Source organism: Tasmannia lanceolata, unplaced genomic scaffold (assembly GCF_043159265.1).
Source record: "Tasmannia lanceolata isolate RefF3 unplaced genomic scaffold, GAP_Taslan_0.1 ptg000018l, whole genome shotgun sequence".
NCBI lineage: Eukaryota > Viridiplantae > Streptophyta > Magnoliopsida > Canellales > Winteraceae > Tasmannia > Tasmannia lanceolata.
In genome coordinates this window covers 28892584-28903974 of record NW_027518695.1, presented here as the reverse complement: position 1 = coordinate 28903974, position 11391 = coordinate 28892584, and the positions used below count along the sequence as shown (strand labels likewise).

Here is an 11391-nt window from a genome sequence, read left to right as displayed (position 1 = left end):
TTAAGCATTCAAAGCATTTGAAAATCCTTTTGGCTTAAGCTTTTGTTTTCTTCTCCACTAAACTTGCCTTGCAGTTGCAAATCATTGGAGTTTGGATTTAGGGCTTTTATTTGCAATCCTTTTGTGGAGAATATTCAAGGAGAAAACATTGTGCATCAAGCCTTCAAGAGAGGCCAAGCAATCTTCTTTCCATTCATTGTAAAGGTGGCAAGGGCATCATATTCTTAATACCCTAGGGAGTAGCGCTTAGAACTCGGCGAAGAAGGAGAGTCGATGTAAAGGTGGCAAGGACATCCTTATTTAATACCCTTGATAGTGTAATCGCCTCCGAGTCGGGCATCGTGGAGGTCTCAAATAGTGGAAATCCTTGAGGACCATCTCAAGAAGAGTGGAGTAGGGCTTTGCCCGAACTACTATACATCGATGTGTTTCTTCTTTTATTCTTGCACTTATTTTGGTTTAGTATTTCCTTTTACTTTGATATTATTTGAACTAACCAAAAAACTAAACAAGAGAAGAAAAAATGAATTAGGTTAAAACTTTGATTTTAAAATGGGATAAATTTTTGATAAAACCAATTCACCCCCTCTTGGTTCCATAGATCTAAATTTCATTTGTTCTTTGTCTCTTCTACTTATTTCGACATCTAAGTTTCAGGGTTTTCAGGGTCAGCTGTACGGAGTTCGCACATGCGTTGAAGTTGATGGGGTCTCAATGGGCCAAACAATGATGGGCCTTGATGGGTCAGACCCATGAATCAGAAAAGATAAGGGGTTGGGCTTGTAAAGGTAGAGTCCTAAAAAATAGATCAGGCTTTCACTTCAAGAAATAGAGCTTATTGCGACCGAAATAATATTACGGCCGTTGTTCATACTTTTCGCCATTGATTACATCGTCTTTCCCGCTAACAGTTACCACCATACTTTTTGTTTTCGACTTAGTGCCAAAGGTTGCCGCCATTAAATATTTAGGCACGACGGGATTTTGAAACCATCAAGGTGAAATGTATACAAGTCATGATGGTTAAAGAGTGCACCCAATCATTATTTTTATGCAATGAAAAAACAAAGATCATTGCTGTAAATTCTGAGTAGCGATGGTTATGATAAACCATCGCAAAAGAACGCACTGACCATAATAAAGGGTGCGAGAATTATGTGATTTTATGGGACACAGCCATCACACAATATTAGTCATAGTGATGGAAAGACTTGTGCCAAAAAAGATCAACTTACTATATCTATCTATCTATCTATAATATACTAAGCATGTTTCTTTATTTCTAAGATTTTTTTTAGAAAAGTTTTTATCCAATTTGGGTCTGCCACCCTTACAAAATTGAACTTGACGTAATTAATTTAAATTTTGCCGCTGTATTTTCTTGTGTTATTTTGAATACAACCACTTTCTTTTTCTCCAAAAATCTCTCCCTCTATTCCATTCTCTGTAAAATACCTCCCTCTCTCCCTAAAATCTCTCTCGTCTCACTTTTAAAATTCAAATGACAGACAATCCGGCAGTTAACTTGGATCCCACTTTCTTTTTCTCCCAAAAATCTCCCTTCCTCCCACTACAACAAAGTTACCAATTACCAGCGGTCTTTAAAACCGCAGGTGAATGGTGGGTTTTTAGGCGCGGTTATTCAATAGACAGCTGATATAGGGTAGGAGAAAGATGCCATTTAAATAACAAAAAAAAATAAAAATTGTGTCCCCTCTTTTCTTCTCCTGCGCTCTAACTTTTCTTCTCCCGAGCCCAAGCTATTCCTTCCCGCGCCCTCTTTTCCATGCCTCGTCAACAACCGATTAGAACCCCAAAATTGCTCAAGAAACCCTAATCGACATGGCCGATTGACGAAGGAGAATGTAAGCCCAATGGTTCCCACCTTGGCATTCCCATCTTATTTTGATGATTCCAATACACAAGTGATTTATGATCACTAATGTGTTTGATTGTCTAAGTTATAGATCACATTGGTGCTAAGACAACATTGCTTGAATTGAGGCCAAGAAGATCTCATTGGACCACATCATGAAGGCCAAAGACATCGAAGTCCAAGACAAATGAAGACTTGAAGAATCCATTGAAGACCAAAGTCTTATTTAGATTGTAAAAGATCCAATCTTAGTTTTAGATTTTAGAGGCATAATTAAGTAAATAAACACACACCCTAAATATATAAGTGATTGTCTTTGTGGAGTTCCAACACCTTGGAACCCTCATAGCAATCCCAACTTGGTGTTAAGTTGGAAGCCTAAAAACAAGAAATGAAAGTCTGCATGAAATAGGCTTCTCGGAACTCCGAGAATTCTCGGAACTCTGAGAAATATTCTCGGAACTCCGAGAAATGGTCCAGTAGACTTTTTTCCAACTTCTGTTTGTATTCCCGGAACTCCGAGAAATATTCTCGGAACTCCGAGAACACTACAACGGTCGGATTTTTAGCCGTTGCAATTTTTCCTAGAATTACAACAATGCCATTAAACGGTAATATTTGGTTTTTCCTATATATATGGGCATTCCAAATATTCAAATGATCAATCCTAACACTCTTAAACTACATTTGAACATCCAAATAGTGAATCAAACTTGATTATGCCTCTCATCCTCTAAAGCTTAGGATTTAGATCATAGGCTAAATTTGTACATCTTCTGCAATTCTTGTAAACCCTTGTGAGGGATTTTTTGTTCTTTCTTTCTTATCAAGAATGTTGTATCGGGCGAGTGTTCGGAGAAGCGTAGCCCACTCTCCGTGGTGAAGATTGCCACCAAGGTTAAAGGTAATCGAAATTTGTAATCGGCACCGATCTTTGCCGAAGTTAAGAAGATCACACAGTGAAGCCATCAACGGGTTTGGTTGGTGGAGTGGAGTGGAGTAGGCCTCATGTTTGGAGGACCGAACCACTTTAAATCTCGGGTGCAATCTCTCTTACTCTTGCTCTTTATTTGCATTTGCACTTTAGATTTAACTTGTGTGCTTCAATTTCTTTTTGATCTCTTAATTGGGTTTGAGTTTTCAAAAGAGTTAAAACTTGTTAGTAACCTAATTTCTCTCTCCTCATAAGTTGCCGTACTCGGGACCACCCTTGGATTTTCACTTGGTATCAGAGCAAAGGCTCTTAAAAGATTTTCTTTTCTATAAATCTTTGGTAAATTTTTCTTAAAAAATTTCAAACAAGGGAAAGATCATAAGATCTTTGGCAACTTTCTAATTGTGAAATGGCGGATAGAAATAGAACCGGACTTCCGGAGGGCCATTCCACAACTAGACCTCCCTTCTTTAATGGGTCCAACTATGGACATTGGAAGACAATGATGCACATCTATCTTCTTTCGATAGATGTGGAACTTTGGCACATTGTTGAAAATGGATACATGTTGCCTTCCAAACCATTTGAAGAATGGAATGTCGTAGAAAAAAGGCATGCAAATTTATTACAAAGCCATAAATTCTTTGTTTTGCGCCCTATCTACGGAGAAGTTTAATCGAGTTGCTCTTTTTTATTCCGCCAAAGTTATTTGGGATACACTTGCCGTTACCCATGAGGGAACATCTCAAGTTAAGAATTCCAAAATAAACTTGTTAAAGAGCAAATATGAAATGTTTAGTATGGTTCAAAACGAAAGCATTTCCGAAATGTATACCCGTTTTTCTAAAATTTCTAATGAACTAGCAAATCTTAGTAAATCTTATCCTACTGATGAGCTTGTGAGTAAGTTGCTTAGGTCTCTTCCTCCATATTGGGATCCAAAGGTAACCGCCATACAAGAATCAAAGAATCTCAAGACGCTAACCATGGAGGAGCTTGTAGGATCTCTCATCACCCATGAGATGCTCCTCACTAGCCGACAAGAGGAGAAGAAGCCGAAAGAGAAAGAAAAAGAGAGTCGATCTCTAGCTCTAAAAGCCTCCAAAGCGAACTCATCATCCTCTAGCGAGGTGGATAGCGATGAAGAAGAAGCTTTAAGAAAATTTAAAAGCTTATGGAGAAAGAAACATAAAAAGGATAAAACGAAGAAGAAAGAAGAAAGTGAAGTAGAAGGAGGAATAAGGTGCTATAATTGCAAGAAGACCGGACACAAAAGACCGGATTGTCCACTTCTCAAGTCATCTTTCTCAAAATACAATGGAAAGAAGGAATGGAAGAAACATAAAGCTCTTGCCGCCGGATGGGATGCTACTAGCACCTCGGGAAAGAGTTAAGCGAAGGGGAAGAAAAGAAAGATGATCTTTGCTTCATGGCACTCACCCATGAAGATGAGGTAAACTCTAACCCTTGGTGTTATTCATCTAGTAGTGATAGTGAAAAAATATCATATGATGAATTGTGCTCAACCTTGCACTCTCAAATTTCTAAAAATAAAGTTCAAAAGAAATCCATTTCAAAATTAGAAAATGAACTTAATTTTTTGAAAAATGAATCTTCTTCCAAATCTCAAGCTCAATTTGAAAATTTTAAACTTGAGATTGAAACCCTTAAGGGTTGTTTGGATGAGAAAACTTGCCAAATTGCAAAACTCCAAAATGTGGCAAGCTCTTCCAAATCTTATGAAGATGAAATTAATGAATTTCTAAATCAAATAACCCATCTTCATAATGAAAATGAAAGATTAAGATTATGTCTCCATGGATTCTTAAATGGTGACAAAATTATTGACATAATCTTGAAGAAGACTAGCCAAAAACCTAAACATGCATATGATAGGACTAACGTATCTAACCCTCATGTTAGATGCCATTATTGTGGAATAAATGGTCATTACCAATTCCAATGTGCATCTAAGATTATGGATAGTGTTGGAACCAAGAAATCTTGGGTTCCCAAAGCCCCCATATGATTTTCATCATATGTGCTTAGATTAGGGGCTAATGCTTTAAAATTGAATATCTTTTTCAAAGTTAATTAAATATCCCCTCTTATGTTGAATAAAAATTCTAAATAGGAGGAGTTCTAGGTGTGTCTTTTTCCTTAAAAAAGGGGGAGCTTTAAATTGAAAATTTCATCAGTTTGTTTCTCTTTTACCCCAATCTTTTTGATTGATGCCAAAGGGGGAGATAATTCTAGTGTAAGGAAAATATGTATGCTTTCAATTGAAAAATCTCTTGTGCTTGTCATCATCAAAAAGGGGGAGATTGTAAGCCCAATGGTTCCCACCTTGGCATTCCCATCTTATTTTGATGATTCCAATACACAAGTGATTTATGATCACTAATGTGTTTGATTGTCTAAGTTGTAGATCACATTGGTGCTAAGACAACATTGCTTCGATTGAGGCCAAGAAGATCTCATTGGACCACATCATGAAGGCCAAAGACATCGAAGTCCAAGACAAATGAAGACTTGAAGAATCCATTGAAGACCAAAGTCTTATTTAGATTGTAAAAGATCCAATCTTAGTTTTAGATTTTAGAGGCATAATTAAGTAAATAAACACACACCCTAAATATATAAGTGATTGTCTTTGTGGAGTTCCAACACCTTGGAACCCTCATAGCAATCCCAACTTGGTGTTAAGTTGGAAGCCTAAAAACAAGAAATGAAAATCTGCAATAGGCTTCTCGGAACTCCGAGAGAAATTGTCGGAACTCCGAGAAATGGTCCAGTAGACTTTTTTCCAACTTCTGTTTGTATTCCCGGAACTCTGAGATTTTTTCTCGGAACTCCGAGAACACTACAACGGTCGGATTTTTAGCCGTTGCGATTTTTCCTGGAATTACAACAATGCCATTGAACGGTTATATTTGGTTTTTCCTATATATATGGGCATTCCAAACATTCAAATGATCAATCCTAACACTCTTAAACTACATTTGAACATCCAAAGAGTGAATCAAATTTGATTATGCCTCTCATCCTCTAAAGCTTAGGATTTGGATCATAGGCTAAATTTGTACATCTTCTGCAATTCTTGTAAACCCTTGTGAGGGATTTTTTGTTCTTTCTTTCTTATCAAGAACTTTGTATCGGGCGAGTGTTCGGAGAAGCGTAGCCCACTCTCCGTGGTGAAGATTGCCACCAAGGTTAAAGGTAATCGAAATTTGTAATCGGCACCGACCTTCGCCGAAGTTAAGAAGATCACATAGTGAAGCCATCAACGGGTTTGGTTGGTGGAGTGGAGTAGGCCTCACGTTTGGAGGACCGAACCACTTTAAATCTCGGGTGCAATCTCTCTTACTCTTGCTCTTTATTTGCATTTGCACTTTAGATTTAACTTGTGTGCTTCAATTTCTTTTTGATCTCTTAATTGGGTTTGAGTTTTCAAAAGAGTTAAAACTTGTGAGTAACCTAATTTCTCTCTCCTCATAAGTCCCCGTACTCGGGACCACCCTTGGATTTTCAGAGAAGAAACAGAGGAAGAGAGAAGCATCCATTGGTTTGTTTTCTAGGGTTTGACCATTCTTTTTCCATTATTATTTTCTAGGATTTCGACCATCTCCATTTGGATTCGTCTCCACGCCCTCCTTGAAACTAAGAAGAGGGGATAGAATCGGAAGGGGCTGATTTGGGGTTAGGGTTTAGATTAGACCAAAAAAAGCCTTCGCACGGTCATATTTTGTAGGTCTCTCTCCCTTTTCTCCTCTTGAGTTTCAAAGGAATCTGACGGTTAGGAAATGGCATAGATCAAAGATCTGTCCAGCAAGCTCTTCGGGAAGACAATTTCGGTGCTTCCGTTCAAGATCACCTTGATGCGAGTTGGATTCTTTGACACAAATCATCAAGTTTCTCATTGGTGACTAGTCTTATTGAATGTGTTTTTTAGGTTTCGGTCATTTTAGGAATTTATTTCGACCACTTTTTTGGAATTAGGTTTTTTAGATAGATCTAATTGGAAATGCTTCATTAATGTTTTCGTTGTTTTGGATTTCTCTCTGTTTTTAGATTGAGAGATTGATTGAATTCACATGTCTTTATCAGTTTATTGAATTAATATTGCTGGCAGTTTTTCTTCGAATTCATTCGTGTATTTTGTATGCTTTTGCGTGTTTGGGCACTTTTTCAACTTTCTGAATATGCTTTTGATTGGGTTGCTATCTTCAGGAACTTTATTCATTTTTATTTTTTTGGAATTTATGTGGACATGCAATAATATGTTCATTTCCAATTCTAGGAATTTACATGGTCCTCAATTACTGTTCCTTTCTGTGTTTCTTGAGCTGCCATATCTTCTATATTTTATTTAATTATATTTTTTAATGTTACTGTTTGTGTTTAGCTGTATCAAAGATAATCTGAAATTCATAGTCAATTTTTTGGACAGTTATCCATAGACAAAATGGTCCTTCAGAATTTCATTGGTTTGTGTTAAAGATCACTTTGATGTGAGTGGGATTCTTTCAGACTAATCATTGAGTTTCTTATAGAGCAGTTGAATCTTAAAAGTTTTATCTGATTACAAATTATTTTAACTTCGCTTGATCAAATTGAAAATTGAAAAATAATATCAAATGCTAAATTGCATAGTTATCAGAGTAGGAAGCGAGTGTGAGAAGCAACATAGTAGGTGGAAGCAAGAAGCGACACAGCAGGCGGAAGCGAGAAGCGCCGGGTTTAGAAAAGAGAAAATGCGGGATGTGAAAAGATCTGGTGGAAGCAAGAAGCGACACAGCAGGCGGAAGCGAGAAGCGCCGGGTTTAGAAAAGAGAAAATGCGGGATGTGAAAAGATCTAAAAACATAAGGAGGAAACGTTTGGAAAGTGTCATTGAAAATGCAGGATGTGAAAAGATCTAAAATCATAAGGAGGAAACACATAACCTGAAACCTTGCTCTTTGTTCCTCCTTCAAGCCTGGGCATGTTTGCACTTGGAGGCAACGGTTGCAAATGGTTATAATTCAAACCAAGGCACTGCTTGGTCGTGTTCAAAGGCTTGTGCACAAGGAAGGCAAAGCAAAGGCAACTGGTAGACGGTTTTGGCTCACATGGCCGCAAGGCATTGGCTTGCACATGCACATTGTGAAGACCACTTAAGGCAATTGTGCACACATCATGGCTGGATGGTTAGGCAACTTTTATGGCACAAGTTCCAGTGCTCAATGATCCAGTGCTCAAAGATCTGGTGCCCACCGATCCAACGCCTTCCTCTTCTGAAACTTATGATTTTAATGGGGCTCACATAGATCTGTAAATGTGAGTCGTGGATCATTTTCTACAGTGTGGGACTTCCCACAAGATAATAAGATAATGTAAGCATAATTGGCCATGTTAAGAAAACTTCAATCGCTCATGTTCTGCAATCCACTTCACATGATCCCTGTTCGGATTGCCAGAGATGATGTTCCAGAAAGATATTCGCAAAGAGAGGGCCACAATGTCCCTTTTTATGACAACTTATATGTATGCAACTCTATTATAATGTGCGAATAATTCTACATGTATAATTACACATCCTTAGTAATATATAATGGAGCTGCTTGAACAATGGTTTGCTTCATATTGCATACATGAGTTGCGACCCAAATAACCCCTACATATTGCTACATATTGGATACGCGCCGATCTGTTTAGGTCTTGAGGATTTCTATACTCGGCGTTTGTATCTTCGTATTCATGTAATTACAATATTTTATTTATTTGTTTTGATCGGTTTTTTTATTCTCAGTTGTGTGAAATTCATGATTTTTATTCATTTTGTTATTGTCATGGATTGTTTCGAGTTTTTTTCTTGACATTCGATGTCATTCAGTTAAAGAGGACTAGAAACATATGCGGACGAGATAAATACCCGCGGGGGAAAGAGCGTGGGTAAATATTACACCACCGGTCTATGGCTCTTTTAACAGCGGTCATGTATCCTTGTTGTTGTAGTGTCCCTAAAATCCCTCACATCTCTCTCTCTCTCTCTCTAAACCGCGTATATTTCCGTTGGTTTCATTATTTTTAAACCACAAAGGAATCTTTAATTGGCGGGAGAGCTAATTTTGATTCTACACCTCAGTGTTTGGTGGGGTAGGGCCCACCATATCCATCTATGTTTGGGCCCTTTTTTTACGCTCCATACGTGGGGCCCACCATCTCCACCCAAGGCCACGAATAGGATGGGCCACCATTTTACACCTCCGGATTTGATGGGCTGGTCCTACCATCTCTACCCAAACCAATGAATAAGGTGAACAACTATTTTACACATGTTTTCATTGGGTGGGCCCACCATTTTACACCCATGCATAGCATGGGCCACAAATGCTATTGTTATAGATGAGAATATTAAAAAATGATTTTCCAGTAGTTGTCATTTGAATTTGGAGTGAATGGATAAATGTTACCATTGATAAAGCAAAAGAAAATCACCGCTGCCATCATCATTGTCAAGCAATGTTGGATAAAAGTTACTTATAAAGCATAAGATAATCACCACCAACAGCATCATTATCAAGCAATGTTATATAAAACTTACTTATTAATACTGCATTGAATTAATACATAAGATAATTTCATTTGTAAATAGAAATACAACAATGACACAAATAATTACATAATTTTCAAAATTAGTAAGCAATGTTAGAGGGGGAAAGAAAAGATGAGAGCTCTTGATCTTGTTCAAGTATGGCCATTTCTTCCTTGTCCATGCTCATCCAAGCTTCAATTCCATCGCCACTTCTATTCCCAAGGAGAAAAGTACTATTTTCCGAAGGAAGGGTGCAAATGCTTACCCAAATGGGCTTCCCCCAACCAAAATCTGCATCATATATAGGGAATCTGCGCCAGTCAGTGAAGTTAAAAAACTTAAGCCCGTATTTTGAGTATTTTTCAACTAAACCACTGATAGATTCATGAGCTTTCACAAACCCATCCGGTCCTTGCAGTTCTTTGACCAAATTAGTGTCAACTTTTTTTATTGAATCCCTCAGCTGCCCCTCTAAGCAACGTTGCATGTCTTTTTCATGACACTCACTCTCCACCAACGCCGATGTAAATACAGGTACCCAGAGATTTCCAAAGGAATGTTCCGGCAAAGGTGGGACCATCCTTTTACGCAGACTCACTGCACTCAAGGCCACATATGCATCGGTTGACCCTACGGTCCTTTGAGCATTTATGACACATCGCCAGATGAGTGCTGATACTGCTTCATAGCTGGTGGGCCGCCTCAGCGATGGGGCCTTAGTGGCTCTATCTTTCAGTGCGGCGATCTTCGATGCATTGAACACAAACCTTTTGGTCACAACATTCTTTGCCACTGCAAACACATATCGTGGCACAGATAATTCCGATGGGAAAAGCGAGGCCGCGTCGAAACTAGGTCCCATGACTTCACTATCTCCTCTTGCTTTTGCGGCCCAATTGTTGATCAATGTGATCATGGAAGTCCCATCAGCAATCTTGTGTGAAATGCCGATGCCAATAGCCATTCCACCACAGTCAAATATGTTGACTTGGATAGCAAGAAGTACGTCCCTCCCTGATTTAGCATCAAAGTAATAGCACGGGACGAACTGATTGAGGACCTCGAGATCAGGATTTTGAAGAAATTTCGAGAGCTGACCATTTACTCGAGCTTCGAAAAAATCGACACCCTCGTCATTACAATCTGCCACGTTAGATTCTTTGATCCTTCCAGCCAATGGATAGAAGCGGGTTAAGGTTTCTGACAGAGATTTTTTTAGTAGGCGAGTTTTCTCAACACTTTTTTTCATTGCATTCTCACCATTGCCATCCCCAGAGTAGAAAAGTATCAATGGCACGTACATTGAAGGAGCGAGCTGGTCTAAGACGGAGAGCTTGAAGCTCTTAAGGTGAGGGGGAGTTAGAGATGATGGTCTAACATTGTTTGTGGAGATGACTTGAACTCTAAACATCTTGGCGTCCAAAGAAAATAATGTTTTAGGTTCTCTCATTTACAAGAGCTTGGCTTCTTTATTTATAGGAAAACACTTCCAAAATTATTTCGCCTGGAAAATAATGAGGAAAGGGGAATTGACTGACGATCGATTTGGTCAATTCCGTAGATATACATGAGCTCACTTTTTTGTCTTTTGGGCATGTGTCACAACTTAGGCTTTTGTCTATATATATAAAACCTGCATGGCTGATTGTATTCGAATTGAAAACTACAATTCACGAGTGTTTTCAAAGCCGAACGTGGCAAAAAGAAAAGTAAATGGACATATAAGACACGCATGTGGTAATCCGCTTCATAGTTTTTGTTTCGGGTTGATCTGGACAAGTAAATGGACATATAAGGCACGCATGTGGGATTCCATTTCCTAGTTTTTGTTCGGTGTTGATCTAGTGGGCCACCGTGTGCACAACGATCAAACAGTCTTAATTGTTGAACAAAAAAGGGTATTTTCTATCTCGTTCATGTTTGACCATTTTGGGAGGAAGATGGCTTAGACCACCCTCGAGAGCCCAAAATTTATGACCGTATCAATGGCACCAGTCAGAAATAA

At 38.5% G+C, this 11391-nt stretch overlaps 1 pseudogene; it reads right to left on the bottom strand.

The window, feature by feature from the left end:
- Nucleotides 1-9486: 9486 nt before the first annotated feature.
- On the bottom strand, nucleotides 9487-10797 carry LOC143850256 (stemmadenine O-acetyltransferase pseudogene; annotated as a pseudogene).
- Between the last annotated feature and the right edge of the window lie 594 nt (nucleotides 10798-11391).